The 14,301-nt window shown below is 43.3% G+C and overlaps 1 protein-coding gene across 2 annotated transcripts in view; it reads left to right on the top strand.

Moving 5' to 3' along the window:
* The window catches only part of SUSD5 (sushi domain containing 5), a 68,795-nt gene that overhangs the window by 11,362 nt on the left and 43,132 nt on the right, over positions 1-14,301 (top strand). The window lies entirely within an intron of this gene.

A 14,301-nucleotide genomic window follows, 5' to 3' on the forward strand; every position in this document is an offset into this window, starting at 1 on the left:
TGGAGATAGTGTATGTATGTAACCCCCGTTTTTCCAATTGGGGTGAGGGAGCTGCAGTAGTTATACCACACCTGTCAGGCATGAGTGAAGGCTTGCTTTAGGAGATATAAATTCCGAGGTTCTTCTGTTTTTTGCGTGTGCACAGGCAAAAGGTTCCAGTAGCCTGAGTGCCACCTTCCAAAAAGAGGCGAAGATGCCTACCAGGAGTCCCTGTGCATGGGAATGGTAAAGGTGTCTAGAGAATATGGGTAGAGCCCTAGCAGCATCTGATACAGCGGCTGATGTTCAAAGCTTGCCCTCCAGTCTCTCTTCGTATTGGACAGTACGCTGAAAAGAAAACAATACGTTTTTCCCAAAAAGGAAATGTATAGGATTTAGGAAACTGTTCACAGTAAGGAAAATTCAAATTCCTATTGGGAAATCAGCTGAGTGGTGAGGAGAAAATCATAAAGAAGCCTCAAGGGCAGCATTTTGTATGCACCAAATAAGTACACCTCTGTTATCAGAAACGTGTGGTTGAAAAAGGAATATTCGTGTGAATGGGGAAGGGGAAGCAAGCTTCTTACTGATCAGTCATAGCAAGGAGCACAGGTTCTTCTTGGCTGCACACTGGACTCATGGGGGGGGGGTGTTAAAAAATACTGATGCCTCAGTGCTAGCGCTAAAGATTCTGATTTAAATGTTCTGGGTTTTTTTGTTTTTTTTTTTTTTTTTTTTTGAGACGGAGTCTCGCTCTGTAGCCCGGGCTGGAGTGCAGTGGCCGGATCTCAGCTCACTGCAAGCTCCGCCTCCCGGGTTTACGCCATTCTCCTGCCTCAGCCTCCGGAGTAGCTGGGACTACAGGCGCCCGCCACCTCGCCCGGCTAGTTTTTTGTATTTTTTTAGTAGAGACGGGGTTTCACGGTGTTAGCCAGGATGGTCTCGATCTCCTGACCTCGTGATCCGCCCGTCTCGGCCTCCCAAAGTGCTGGGATTACAGGCTTGAGCCACCGCGCCCGGCCCAATGTTCTGGGTTTTTTTAAACTCCCCTGTGATTTTAATGTGCAGCCCAGGTTGAGAACTCCTTCTGTAATGTAGTGTTTCCCAGACTCCCCTGATAGTGTGAAATACCAGAAGAACTTGTTGAAAATACAGATCATCTGACTGCATCCCAGAGGCACCAAATCCTTATCTCCAGGAAAGGGGTCAGAAGAGTTGGTAAAAGTAAGAGTCATGGTGATCCCTAAGGGCCTTCTGCTCTGGGGTCCCTCTCTAGGAAGGGCTCTGCATCTGCTGGTTTCTATGGAAGGGTGTTGGGAGAGTCTCCTGTCATCATTGATCCAATCAAGCAACTGAGAGATGTGACTTGGTTTTCAAAAAATCCAGGGAGAGCAGTATCTGTGGTTTATTTTTTTTCTTAAAACACCCACCCACACACACACACACACACACACACACAGACACACATTAGTAAATTTTTTATTTTTATTTATTTATTTTGAGACACAGTCTTACTCTTGTCACCCAGGCTGTAGTGCAATGGTGTGATCTCAGCACACTGTAACCTCTGCCTTCCAGGTTCATGCGATTCTCCTGCCTCAGCCTCCTGTGTAGCTGGGATTACAGGTGCGTGCACCACCATGCCTGGCTAATTTTTTTTGAATTTTTATTAGAGACGGGGTTTCACCATGTTGGTCAGGCTGGTCTTGAACTCCTAACCTCAGGCGATCCGCCCGCCTCGGCTTCCCGACATGCTGGGAGTACTGCGCCTGGCTCACATTAGTAAATTTAAATAATCTTTTAAATTCTAAACATAAACAGAGGGTCATATCCCTGAGGGAGACAGGACAGAGCCAGAAGAAAAACAGGACAACATTTTTTCTTCAGTAATGTCAAAGAAATACGTAGGGCTTCTGAGTCTTATTTCTTTCTCCAATAAACAAGATGTATTGGTTAGCTTTTGCTAGCTAACATATCACCCCAAAATGTAGTGGCTTAAAACAGCAACTATTTATTTAGCTTACAATTTTGTGAACCACCGATTTGGCTGTTTTTCTGCCGGTCTTGGTGGGACTTCTTCATAAGTCTGTGGTCAGCTGCTGCTAGCTAGGTACCCTTGCTTCTAGGAGTTGGCTGGCCTTTGGCTTGGGTGACAAGGGCAACTGAACCATGTGTTTCTCCTCACCCAACAGGCCAACCTGGGCTTTCTACCTCACAGACCATCGAGCAAGTTATGTGTATGCAAGTGTGTGCCCCTTTTGCCCACAACTGTAGTGCATGAAGTCAGAGGTTGAGAACATCCATTCACGTCCTATAGGACACCAAAGTCAACATCATGATAGTGACTCCAGATTAGTCATGGGTAACTCAATATATATGATACATTGCACTCAGAGGAACACATTGATTCAGTGATTCATTTTTTGCATATTCCTTCCAAAAATGTGTAACTGAATCTAATCACAAGGAAACATTAACCGAACTCAAATTGAAGAACATCCTACTCTTAAAAAAAATGTCAAGAATAAGAAAGGCTAAGCAACTGTTCTAGATTAAGATAGACCAAAAAGACTTGTCAATGAAATGCAATTCATGATCCTGGATTGTATCCTGAACTAGGAAAAAATAGTTATAATTGATGAAATTTGAATATGGATCATGAATTAAATAATAGTATTGTATCAACGTTTAAATTTTCTGATTTGGATAACTGTACTGTAGTTATATAAGAGAATATCCTTGTTTTTAGAAATGCACACCAAGGTTTTTAGGGACGAAGGGACATCCTATCTACAACTTACTCTCCAATGGTTCAAAAAAGAATTATAGATACACATATATACATATTCACATATATATGTATACACACATGTATGCGTGTGTGTGTGTGTGGTATGGAGAGAGGAAGAGAGAGAAGAGAATGATAAGGCAAATGGGAAGATGAAAACACATTGGTGAACCTGCAAGAAGGGTGGGTTCCTTGCTTTTATAATGTTTATATAACTTTGAAATTATATAAAAATTTAAAATCTCGAAAAGCTCAGGCTGTAGCCAGATGTAGTGGCGCATGCCTGTAATCCGAGCCACTCAGGAGGTTGAGGCATGAAAATCACTTTAACCCGGGAGGTGGAGGTTGCGGTGAGCCGAGATCACATCACTGCACTCCATCTTGGGCGACAGGGCAAGACTGTCTGAAGAAAGAAAAAAAAAAAAAAAAAAAAGAAAACCGAACAAACAAACAAAAAAAGCAAAAAGCTCAGGCCGGCATGGTGGCTTATGCTTGTAGTCCCAACACTTTGGAGGATAACTTGAGCCCACAAGTTTGAGACCAGCCTGGGCAACATAGCAAGATACGTATATATACATATGTGAATATGTATATATGTGTGTATCTATAATTTTTTTTGAACCATTGGAGAGTAAGTTGTACATATGATACCCTTTGTCCCTAAAAACCATCCCTTTGAAAAGTAAAAAAATTCGCTGGGCATGGTGGCACGCCCTGTATTCCCAGCTACTCTGGAGGCTGAGACGAGAGGATCTCTGGAATTCAGGGGTTTGAGGCTGCAGTGAGCTATGATCATGCCACTGCACTCCAGCCTGAGCAACAGAGTGAGTCCCTATGTCTCTCTCAAACAACAACAACAACAACAACAAATGGTCTACATACTCCTCCAAAAACAGCAAAAACAACAGCAGCAGACAAAAATAAACCTAAGACACAAAATAACACTGAGTCATGGGGAGCCGGTTGGAGAGAGCCAGTGGAATGGGAGGGTGTGGAGACCCGGGCACAACGAGAGCACGCTGCCAGAAAGCTCGGCAGCGAACTGTCCGGATGTGTTCCAGAGGCAGAGTATCCATGTTGCTGTCGGCTTTTGGGCTTCCTGAGCTCATCATGGCCATGCATGAGCCTAGCAGAATGGCAAGCTTTAGATGAGGCATGTGCTGAGGCTCCCGTGACACCTGTTGGCATGTGTGTGAAGACTGGATGCCATTTGAAAGGAGCGGGCATTATGTGTGGTTCATCGCTGTTACAGTGCTCGAGGGCCCTGTATCCCAGAGCAGCTCGCCCTACCCTAGCCTGGGCAAGAGCTGCAAAGGGCAGGGGTTACAGGGAAGACAGGAGCCTTGGTCCTGCTGGGCCTACTTGGTGAGGAAGCTTCAGGTGAGCCATGAAGAGGACGCGGGAATGCATGCGGAGATGGCACGAGGACTACAGGACTGTTCTCCTGGGGCCTAACAGAAAAGCAGGATGGATTCCCACAGTTACTCAGAGAGAGTTCTATCCCTGCCCCTCTGCCTTTTCTCCTTTAGAAAGAGCTTGTAAACGGCTCCTGCAGGGCCCTCCGCCCTTCTCAGCAGAGTTGCTGCTTTTCCTCAGTAGAGCCTTTGTTGACAGCACAGTCAACAAGGGAAATCTGTTTGCCCAAGGAAGGTGCAGTGCCTTGGCGGAAGCAGAGGAGAACAGGCTGTGCTGTGAGGTTCCCGTGTGAGTGTAGGTGAGGTCCAGCTCAGCAGATGCCCCCGTGCAGCGTTCCTCCAAAGCTTGCCTTTTTCCCCGTGATGCTGCGTGGCGCTAAGCTGCTTCTCTTTGGCAAGACTGGAAGAATGAAGAGTGCTAATTCCAAAAACGGCAGACATGTGCCTCATAAAGAGCCCAGAAGGAAAACAGAGCCTGTGGAATGTTGAGGCAGCTTCCTCCTGTGTTTCTTTATAGAAATAAAGTTCATCGTGAATGTAGACTTTTCTCAGTTTCCTTTCAGTATTTTTGTTTCACTGACAGTGAATTTCCAACCCTGTGGTGATTTCACTTAAACTAATAAGTGAAGTTATTTTTAACCGACTGGATTCTGATGAAATAAGCTGCCTCCTCTTGGGTCTTCTGGCGTTGCTGCTCTTGGCAGCTTGTCTGTGGGGTCTGCAGCTTGGGGTCTGGAGGCTTTGATTTTCCTCTGACCCTCTGTTGCCCTGATAAGCCTCCACTGAGTATATGCTTCTGTTTCTCCTGATCTAAGACAGGTCTGGCCTTGCTTCCCTCTTCCTAGCCCACTTCACCTTCTTAGTACTGCATTCCTCCTCCCCTGCATACTTTATGATTGCCTCTATTGCCCTTGAAAACAGGAGTGAAATTATTCCCGTCCTTTATGTCATTAAGAAGACAGCTGGATGCTCCCCTGTCTTGGTGAGTGATCAGGAATTTTTGAAAGGAGCTAATTTCCGGGACTGCCTGGAGAAGGCCCGGTGTCTCAGGAATAACTTTGGGGAAATTCTCCAGCTGTAATACCAGATTGGAACCAGTTAATTGCATTGGTTGGTACAGCTGATAGAGAACACTTAGTTCAGGGTCTCCCAGGGAAGTGTGAAAGCCTCTGAGCTCATTACCATGGACCTGCTGTCAGTCATTTATGTGTTCATTTATTTGTCCAGGGTCAGGCAAAGTTCAATGCTGAGACTTGTGGGTGCTTCAGATAGATGATAGATAGATGATTAGATAGATAGATAGATAGATAGATAGATAGATAGATAGACAGACAGACAGACAGATAGATAACTCCTCCCCTCTCTCAAGGAGTTAACAGTGTGTCGGGATAGGTAAGAGAGGAATATTTTTCCATGACACAAAGGAGAAAGGTTATTAGGGAGACTTCCTAAGCAGTGGCATTTGAGATGGATAAGTTGAGGGGATAATAGGTAGGGAAGAGAGGACAGGACATTGAGGACAGGAAGAACAGGGGTAGCAAGGGCTAGGAGTCTAAAGATCCCAATGGCTTTGGGAGACTAGCTGTGGGTGAGCCATTGTACTGGAGCTCTGGGAGAGTGGGCTGGGTCAGCACATCCTTGGGGGCTTGAGTAGTTGTTGGCCAAGGCTGAGGTGGCTGCAGAGGGCAGCCCAAATAATTCCCACACAGTAAGCAGTGATGCCCTCTCTCCTGCCACCCACACACCCAGGCCTGGGTGGGCATCAGGTCTTGTTTTCTCAGACCTGAGGTCTTCTGCTCCAAAAATGTGGGCTAGACCAGTCCTGATGCACCAACAGCCAGTTTCCATGAATGCCAGGTGTCTGGGCAGCCAGAGAAATGTTGCCAATGGGTCTTTTGGCCCCAAAGGCAGATACCTCTGTGGTGTCTTTGTGGCCTGGGGCCGTGGGCACCAGCAACCCAGACAGACTTCTCCACTTCTGTGCTACTCAGAAGAACTGGGGCTGTACATCTGGACCTGTCGGTGTGGTCAGGGACTTGTGGTTTGGTTTTCTGGCGTGTGGTAAATGTGAGGAGTTCAAAGTCCTTCCTTGCAGACACATACATGTGTGCCCAGGGCTAGATGCGCCCGGGGACAGCTTTATTCTTAAGCCTCTGCTGATCCAGTGAGGGTCCACATGATCTGTGAGCATGGACTTGGAGATATCTGCCTACATGCTGTTCTACGGCAGCCTCTGGACCTGCAAGCACCACTTAGTAACAGTCTGTTATTTGCCTTTTTAGAAAGGGCCTTGATGCTGTTCTTTCCAAGACAGGCTTTCTCATTGTTTTCAATAACGATAAGCTAAGAATTTTCCAAATGTTTTAGTTCTGGTTCCTTTTTGCTTAACAATTCCATCTTTAAGTCATTTATTTCTTCTCAAATTTTACTGTAAGCAACAGTAAAGGAGCCAGGCCAGTCCTTCAAAACTTTGCTTAGAGATTTCCTCAACCAAATATTCAATTTCGTGGCTTGCAAGTTCTACCTTCCGTAAAACCCTAGGACACAAACACAACTCAGCCAAGTTCTTTGCCATTTTATAACAAGCATTCCTTTTCTGCTGATATTCACCAACATGTTCCTCATTTCCATCTGAGACCTCAGCAAAATGGCCTTTATTGTCCATCTTCCTACCAGCATTCTGTCCAGAGTTATTTAGGTATTGTATAAGAAGATGAAGACTTTCTCTACAGCTCTCTTTTCCTTCTGGGCCCTCACCAGAATTGCCCTCAATGGTCCATTCATGGCAATGTAGTCTTCTTCTAGCATGCTTGACATTGACATGGCTACCCAGCCTGGTCTTATCTCCTAGACCCGTAACACTAAGGCTGGAGGACTGGAAAATCCACAAGAGATGTGATGCACTGCAGAGGAAGCACCTAAAACATTCTAGCACCTCAAAACTTTTCTAGCTTCTACCTGTTAATTCCAAAGCTGAATCCACATTTTTAGGTATTTGTTACAGCAAACCCCCCACTTCTTGTTACCAATTTCTGTTTAGGCTGCTATTTAAAAATAACATAAATGGGGTAGCTACAAATGACAGAAATATATGTCTCACGGTTCTGGAGGCTGGGAAGTCCAAGATAAGGTACTGGCAGGTTCAGTGTCTGTGAGAACCCACTTCCCAATTCACAGATAACTCTCTTCTTGTGGAGCCTTCACATGGTAGAAGGGGTGAGGCAGTTCTCTGAGGTCTCTTTCATAAGGGCACTAGTCCCATTCACGAAGTTTCTACCCTCATGGTCTGTCTTGTACTGCTATAACAGAATGCCTGAGACTAGCTGATTTATAATAAACAGAAACTTATTGGCTCAAAGTTCTGGAGGTTGATGAGTCCAATATCAAGGTGACAGCATCTAGCAAGAGCCTTCTTTACGTGGCAGAAGGTGAGAGGAACCGAACTCACCCTTTTATAATGGTACCAGTTCCACCTAGGAGGGTGGAGCCCTCCTGGCTTAACCACCTATTAAAGGTCCACCTCTTCATACTGTTACAATGGCTATTAAATTTCAACAATGAAGTTTGGAGGAGTCAAACATTCGAACCATAGCATGGCCTAATCGCCTCCCAAAAGTTCCACTTCCAAATAGCATCACACTGGGGATTAGGTTTCAACATATGAATTTTGGGAGGACACAGACATTCAGTCTATGGCAGAGTGACAGCTATGACATGAAAACTCTTCTAAGACATATTATGCAGATCTCAGAATATGTGTAGTATAATCCAATTTATTCTTTAAAAAACTTATTTTTATGTATATGTGTAAACGTGTGTGTGTGTGTGTGTGTGTGTATGTGAAATTTCCCCCCAAGAAAAAAAGACATCTGAAGGAGAAACACCCTAGAAAGGGAGTAGCAGTGAGACTGAAGGGAGATGTTTATAGTTCATGCTCTATATTTTGTATATTTTGATTTTTTTTAATAGTGCACATGCATTATTGCATTTCTTATGTAGCTTTAAAATATCTCCCTTCTATGTGTCTGTTCTCAGCCTGTCTTTTATCTTTTACGTGGGCGTTCTTGAGGCCAGGGTCTGTGCTTAGAACAGGGCCTTCTTCAATATTTTGGGTGTGCCATGTTCACACTCCTGTGTCTGCTGACTCCAGTGTCCCAGCAGTGGGTAAAATATGGGTGATTCTTCCTAACTCTCTTTCCCCCAAGTAAAAGGTTTCCTCTGCAGTGCACCACATCTCTTGTGGATTTTCCAGTCCTCTGGCCCTGTTGTGGGTCTAGGAGATGAGACCAGGCTGCATAGCCATGTCAGACAGCAGGCAGGAAAGAGCTTGGTGTGTTTGAGAAAACAGTGAGCCTAGATGGTTTCAGGTGAGAGCGAGCGGTCCAAGACCGGGCTGAACAGGTTGGGATAACAGCTGGATATGCAGGGGTGAGAATATTGGATTGAATTTTTAGGAGAAACAGGAAACCATTGTAGAACCGGTTCTCAGCTAGGATGCACGCTTTGAACATTTTCTGAAAATCGTTGTGGCTGCTAGTGGTGCAGTCCAGTAGATCAGGAACCCCCAAACTTGTCCTTTATGCAAATTCCTCCAAGCCCCATGTTTATGACAAGAAAGTGAATCAGAGCTAAACCAAGGTGTTCTCAAAGGAAACACCTGGAACACAATAGGTTAGAACCATGGGCTCTATACCCAGAATACCTGGGCTTGAATCTTGGCTCTACCATTTACTTGCCTTGGGAATAGTATTAGAACCCATGCCATAGAGTTGTCAAGAGGACAGAATAGGATAATACAAGTGAGCCACTTAGCCTAGTGCATAGCACAGAGTAACACGTCAATAAGTACGAGCTATGACTGTGATTAGTATCTAGCACCACATAACTCTAACAACATAAAGTGATACTAATAGTACAGTTTATTCACCTTGATGTTATACTGTTTTCAATAAATCAACCCATAATTTCTTTCAAAATAATTCAGCGAAGTTTAATATGCATATATATATTTATAATGCATACAGCTAATATGCATACAACCAAGTAATTCCATGCCTGGGTATTGATCCAAGAGAAGTGTATGACCACACAAAAATGCGTACACAAATGTTCATAGCAATTTTATCAGAAAAGCCCAAAACGGGAAGTGACTCAAATGTTCATCAACTGATGAATGGATCAAAATATGTGGTATATCTATAGCATGGATTAGTATTTGGAAATAAAAAGAATGAAATATTAATACGTGCAAAAACATGGATGAAGCTCTATAACATTAAGCTAAATGAAAAAAGTCAAACACGAAATATACATACTATATTATTCCATTTGAATGAAATTCTAGAAAAGGTAAAACTACCAGTGAGAGAAAGTAGCTTAATAGTTGCTTGGGGTAGTATGGAGTAGGGGAGGGTGTCTAGGGCCAAAGGCAAGTAGAATATGGTTTATGAGAATTGTTCTATACCTTGATTGTGGTGGTGGTGGTGGTTATACAATTGGATACATTCAGCAAAATTGACTAAGCTGTACAGTTAAAACTGATGAATTTTATTTATATAAATAATACCTTAAAACACACAAAAAACGAGAAAAAAATTATTGAGCAGCTTTACAGTTACATAACTCCAAAATTGTATTTTTTCAGTGTTCCCACAAATGTTATCTCATTTAATCAGCGAGGCAATACTGTAGGCAGGGTGTTATCATTCTCTCTATCCAGATGAGGAAACTGAAGAACAGAGAGATTTGGTGCTTTGTCTCAAGTGACACAGCTCCTGGGAGATGCAGATGAGACCTCTCACCCACGCACCTTCCTATTCCTGTCCCCACCCATCCCAATCCTGTGCAGCAAGTCTCAAGATCCAGCTAAACCTGATGCAAACATCTCCACCACTTTTTTTTGACCCTGAGGCTGCAGCTCTAACTGTGGGCTTTGCTTCAGATTCTCAACCTCAGGAGGAAAATAGTAATAGCTAACACCTGCTATAGTACCCAGTGTTCACTCATTTAATCCTCACAACAACACTGCAGGAATTTACTATTATCCAAATTTTACAGATGAGTAACTGAGGCACAACAAAGTTAAGTAATTTATCCAAAGTAAGCAGGGGAGCAAGGACTCAAACCCAGACTCTATAGGCTTTTTGTTTTCTGAGATGCTCCTTTCTTCTTACTCTTGAATATCTTACCTTCACAGGCACTGCTGTTTGGGCCGGGATGGACGATGCTCATATTAGGGTGCCCTGCCTTCCAATTTGCTCAGCATTGTTCTTTCTTGTGCTGGTAATTATTAACCAGGGTGCTACTCATTTTCAAAAGTGTCCTTATATGGGTGATAAACTATACGGTCAGCCTACCCTGTTGCTTAGAAGAAAACTTCCCCAGGGAGCCCTGCTTACCAAAAGTAGAGCGTGTGAGAATGGTAGCGTAGTTACATGTGGATCTGTGCTTTCCCCTGCTCTCTACAGAAGTTCTTTTTTGTTACAACGAAGATATCCTTACAGATCCAGAGACGCAGCCATTGTCTGTGTTAGGGCAAGGGGAACCTTTGTCTGTGTCAGGGAAAGGAGAACCTTCCAGCAAATCACCATTGCAAATTAAACTGATTCTTTGCTGCATTCATGGACCAGAGCCCAACCCCGAGAATCCGTCAGTAATCCTCTGTGTTCCCAATTCTACTGGCTTCTTCTCACCTTGAACCAAGCCTCCATCACTGACCATTATTGCTCTGTCAATAGTGGGCAAATACAGGTTCATATCTGGTTTTATCTTTTTATGAGCATTTTCTTTTTCCCCTTTTCATGGCCCCAGGTGGCATTCAATTCCAATTTAGCCATGGTGTGGTTGGCTTTATTTGGTTTAAGGACAATGGGTATTCAATTACCATCATTACTTGAAGATCTATTCAGGGCCATTCAAAAGACCATCAGTCTCCAACTATTTATATGGGAAATGGAGCTTGTTTTTATTCAGGACCTTATTAAGTTCCAGGCATGTGGTAGGCACTGGGAAAGGCATACGTTCATTTAATTCTAGTAACAACCCTATGAGATAAATGTCATTAGCTCCATTTTTACAGTTATAATAGATTTTTCTATTATAAATATGAATATGTGGTCATTTTAGTGGAAAGTATAAAGAAAATTAAGGTCTCTCATAATCAGTCTTCCCTAATATAAGTATTTTAGCATCAGTCTTTTGTGTTCCGGACATGGTTTATTTAGTTTACTAAATTGGGATTATATGAACAACATAAAAGATTGCATTCTGTTTATTTCTCATTTATATAGATATAGATTTATATCTCCCCATGACATTGAATATGCTTCAAAGGGTGACTCTTAATGGCTATAATAATCCATTATATGAATGTACTATAAATTAAACATTCCCTGTTATTAGACGTTTTGGTAATTCCATGGATTTCACTGTAATAAATACCACAATTGAACATCTTCATGCATGTATCTTTTTACTCATCTTCAATTACTTCAGGCTCTTTTTTTAGTTTCAATTTATCTAGAACTGTGAGCCAGCAATTACATTAAGACTTTGTCTATTGTGCACTGCCTCAGACCTTGTCAATTACCTGCACAACAGCCATTCCCTCCCCCATCCCCAAGCAATTTCTCCCCTCCCCAAGAGAGCTGGTTGTTAATATTTAATATTTATCAGCACATCACTGATCAATTGGGGACTAAGCAAGCAGAGAAGAATTATAGGACAAGTGAAAGGAGTTTGCATTTCAGAAAGGAGGGAATTATTTTAAGGACTCAGAACAGATAACACCACTTGCAGCTGTTTAGAAAATGATTATTTATTGGTTTGTTTGTTTGTTTGTTTTGAGACAGAGTCTCACTCTGTCCCCCAGGCTGGAGTGCAGTGGCACAGTCTTGGGTCACTGCAACCTCCGCCTCCTGGGTTCAAGCGATTCCCCTGCCTTAGCCTCCCGGGTAGCTAGGACTACAGGTGTGCACCACCAGGCCCAGCTAATTTTTAAATTTTTAGTAGAGATGGGGTTTTGCCATGTTGGCCAGACTGGTCTTGAATTTGTGACCTCAGGTGATCCACCCACCTCGGCCTCCCTAAGTGCTGGGATTACAGACGTGAGCCACCGCGCCCAGCTGAAAGTGACTATTTATTCTTGCCTCTGAGCTAAACAAAGAAAGTGATTATTTATTCATAATCCATATTTTCATCAAATATGAATTATTTAATTTATTAGATTATTATATTATTTATTTTTTATCATATTAAATAAATTAAATTTATTTTATTTAATTATTTAATTATTAATATATAATTCATATTTCCGTATCCCTTTAGCTACCATTCCATCTCTCTCCTCCCTTTCATAGCCCTCAAAATCCTCTGCACTCACGGTCTCCATTATCTCACCTTCCATCATTCATTCTTCCATCCACTGCCTTCTGGTTTCCGCCTTATCACCTAAGTGGAACTACTGTCACCAAGGCTACTGGTAGTTTCTCTGTGGCTAAATATCATGGCCGTTTCTCAGCCTGCCCTTTGCTTATTGTTTCTGAAGTTTTAAATACTTGACCACACACTTCCTTGAAATATGTTCTGCCTTGTCTTGCTCCAGGTTTTCTTTGTGTATGTCTGGCTACAATAATGTCCTTTGTGAACTCTTCTTTCTCTGCTGACTTCCTCTGGGCTCTGACCTGGCCCTCATCTCCCCTTGTAACCAACCAACCAGTGGGTTCCTCTTGCCTGCTGCTCAGAAAAAGCCAATTTGTCAAGACAGAGGAAATGCAATAGAGAAAGAGTTTAATACCCATAGAGCCAGCTAAATGGGAGACCAGAGTTTTATTATTACTCAAATCAGCCTCCGAAAATTCAGAGGCTAGGATCTTTAAAAGATAATTTGACGGGTAGGGGGCAGGCAAGAGAATGAGAAGTGTGGGTTGATTGGGTCAGGGATGGAATCATAGGGAGTTGAAGCTGTCCTCTTGCTCTGTCAGTTCTTGGGTTGGTGCCACAAGATCAGATGAGCCAGTTTAGTGGTCTGGGTGGCACCAGCTGGTCCATCAGAATACAGAGTCTGAGAAATATCTCAAACACCAATCTTAGGTTTTACAATACTGATATTATTCATAGGAGCAATGGGGGAGGATAGGAACCTTGAGGCCTCTGACCACATGTCTCCTGGGCCATAATTTCTAATCTTGTGGCTACTTTGTTAGTTTTGCAAAGGCAGTCTGGTCCCCAGGCAAGTGGCAGGGGTGGGGGTGGGGTGTTGTTTCAGGGAGGGGCTGTTACCGTTTTTGTTTCAACGTTACACTATAAATCCTTCGCAGTTAGTTTGGCCTATACCCAGCAGTGAACAAGGGCAGTTTGTAGGTTAGAAGCAAGATGGAGTCGGTTAGATCAGATTTCTTTCACTGTCATAATTTTCCTATGGCAGATTTTTCTCATTGTCAAAATTTTTGCAAAGGTGGTTTCACCCTCATCTCCCCTCACTCGCTCAACACTTCAAAGGCTTCAGTTTCATCTAAATGCCCATTAATTTCAAATCATTTCTCAAGCCTAATCTCCTCCCCAGACCCCTGAATTCCATATATGCAGCTACTTATGGACATTGCTCGTGGCCCATCAAAATCCACAAGTCCCAAACTTATACTCATATCCCTCAGCTTCCTATGCCCTGATCCTCGTCTCACCCCTAACATGTTTCAGTTAAATGTTCTGTAAAAACTTCCCTTCTCAGTATCTCCCAGATCCACCTAGTTCCTGCCCTCTGCACCTCATTTGGCTCCTGTGCTGCTATCCTGGACAGCTCAAATGGCCTCCTCACTGGTCCTCCAGTCTCCAGGCATGTTTCCTCAGTGCATCCTCTACACTGCAAATAGTGTTTCTATACCGCCAAGGGGATCATGTTATTTTCTGTGTTAAACTCCTTAATGGTTCCTTGTTCTCCTCTGGACGAATTCCAGACTTTTTACCTTGCTTGTGAGGCCCGTCATGAACTCATGCCTGCCTCCCTGCAGCTTCATCACTTGCAACTCCCCCATTGCTTGCTTCAGTCTTATCAACTTATTGCCATTATTTCAATGATGTAAGAAGCTCAGATAGCAAAAAAGGTTGTTTGGCACTGAGACA

Source organism: Macaca fascicularis, chromosome 2 (genome assembly GCF_037993035.2).
Source record: "Macaca fascicularis isolate 582-1 chromosome 2, T2T-MFA8v1.1".
Taxonomy (NCBI): domain Eukaryota; kingdom Metazoa; phylum Chordata; class Mammalia; order Primates; family Cercopithecidae; genus Macaca; species Macaca fascicularis.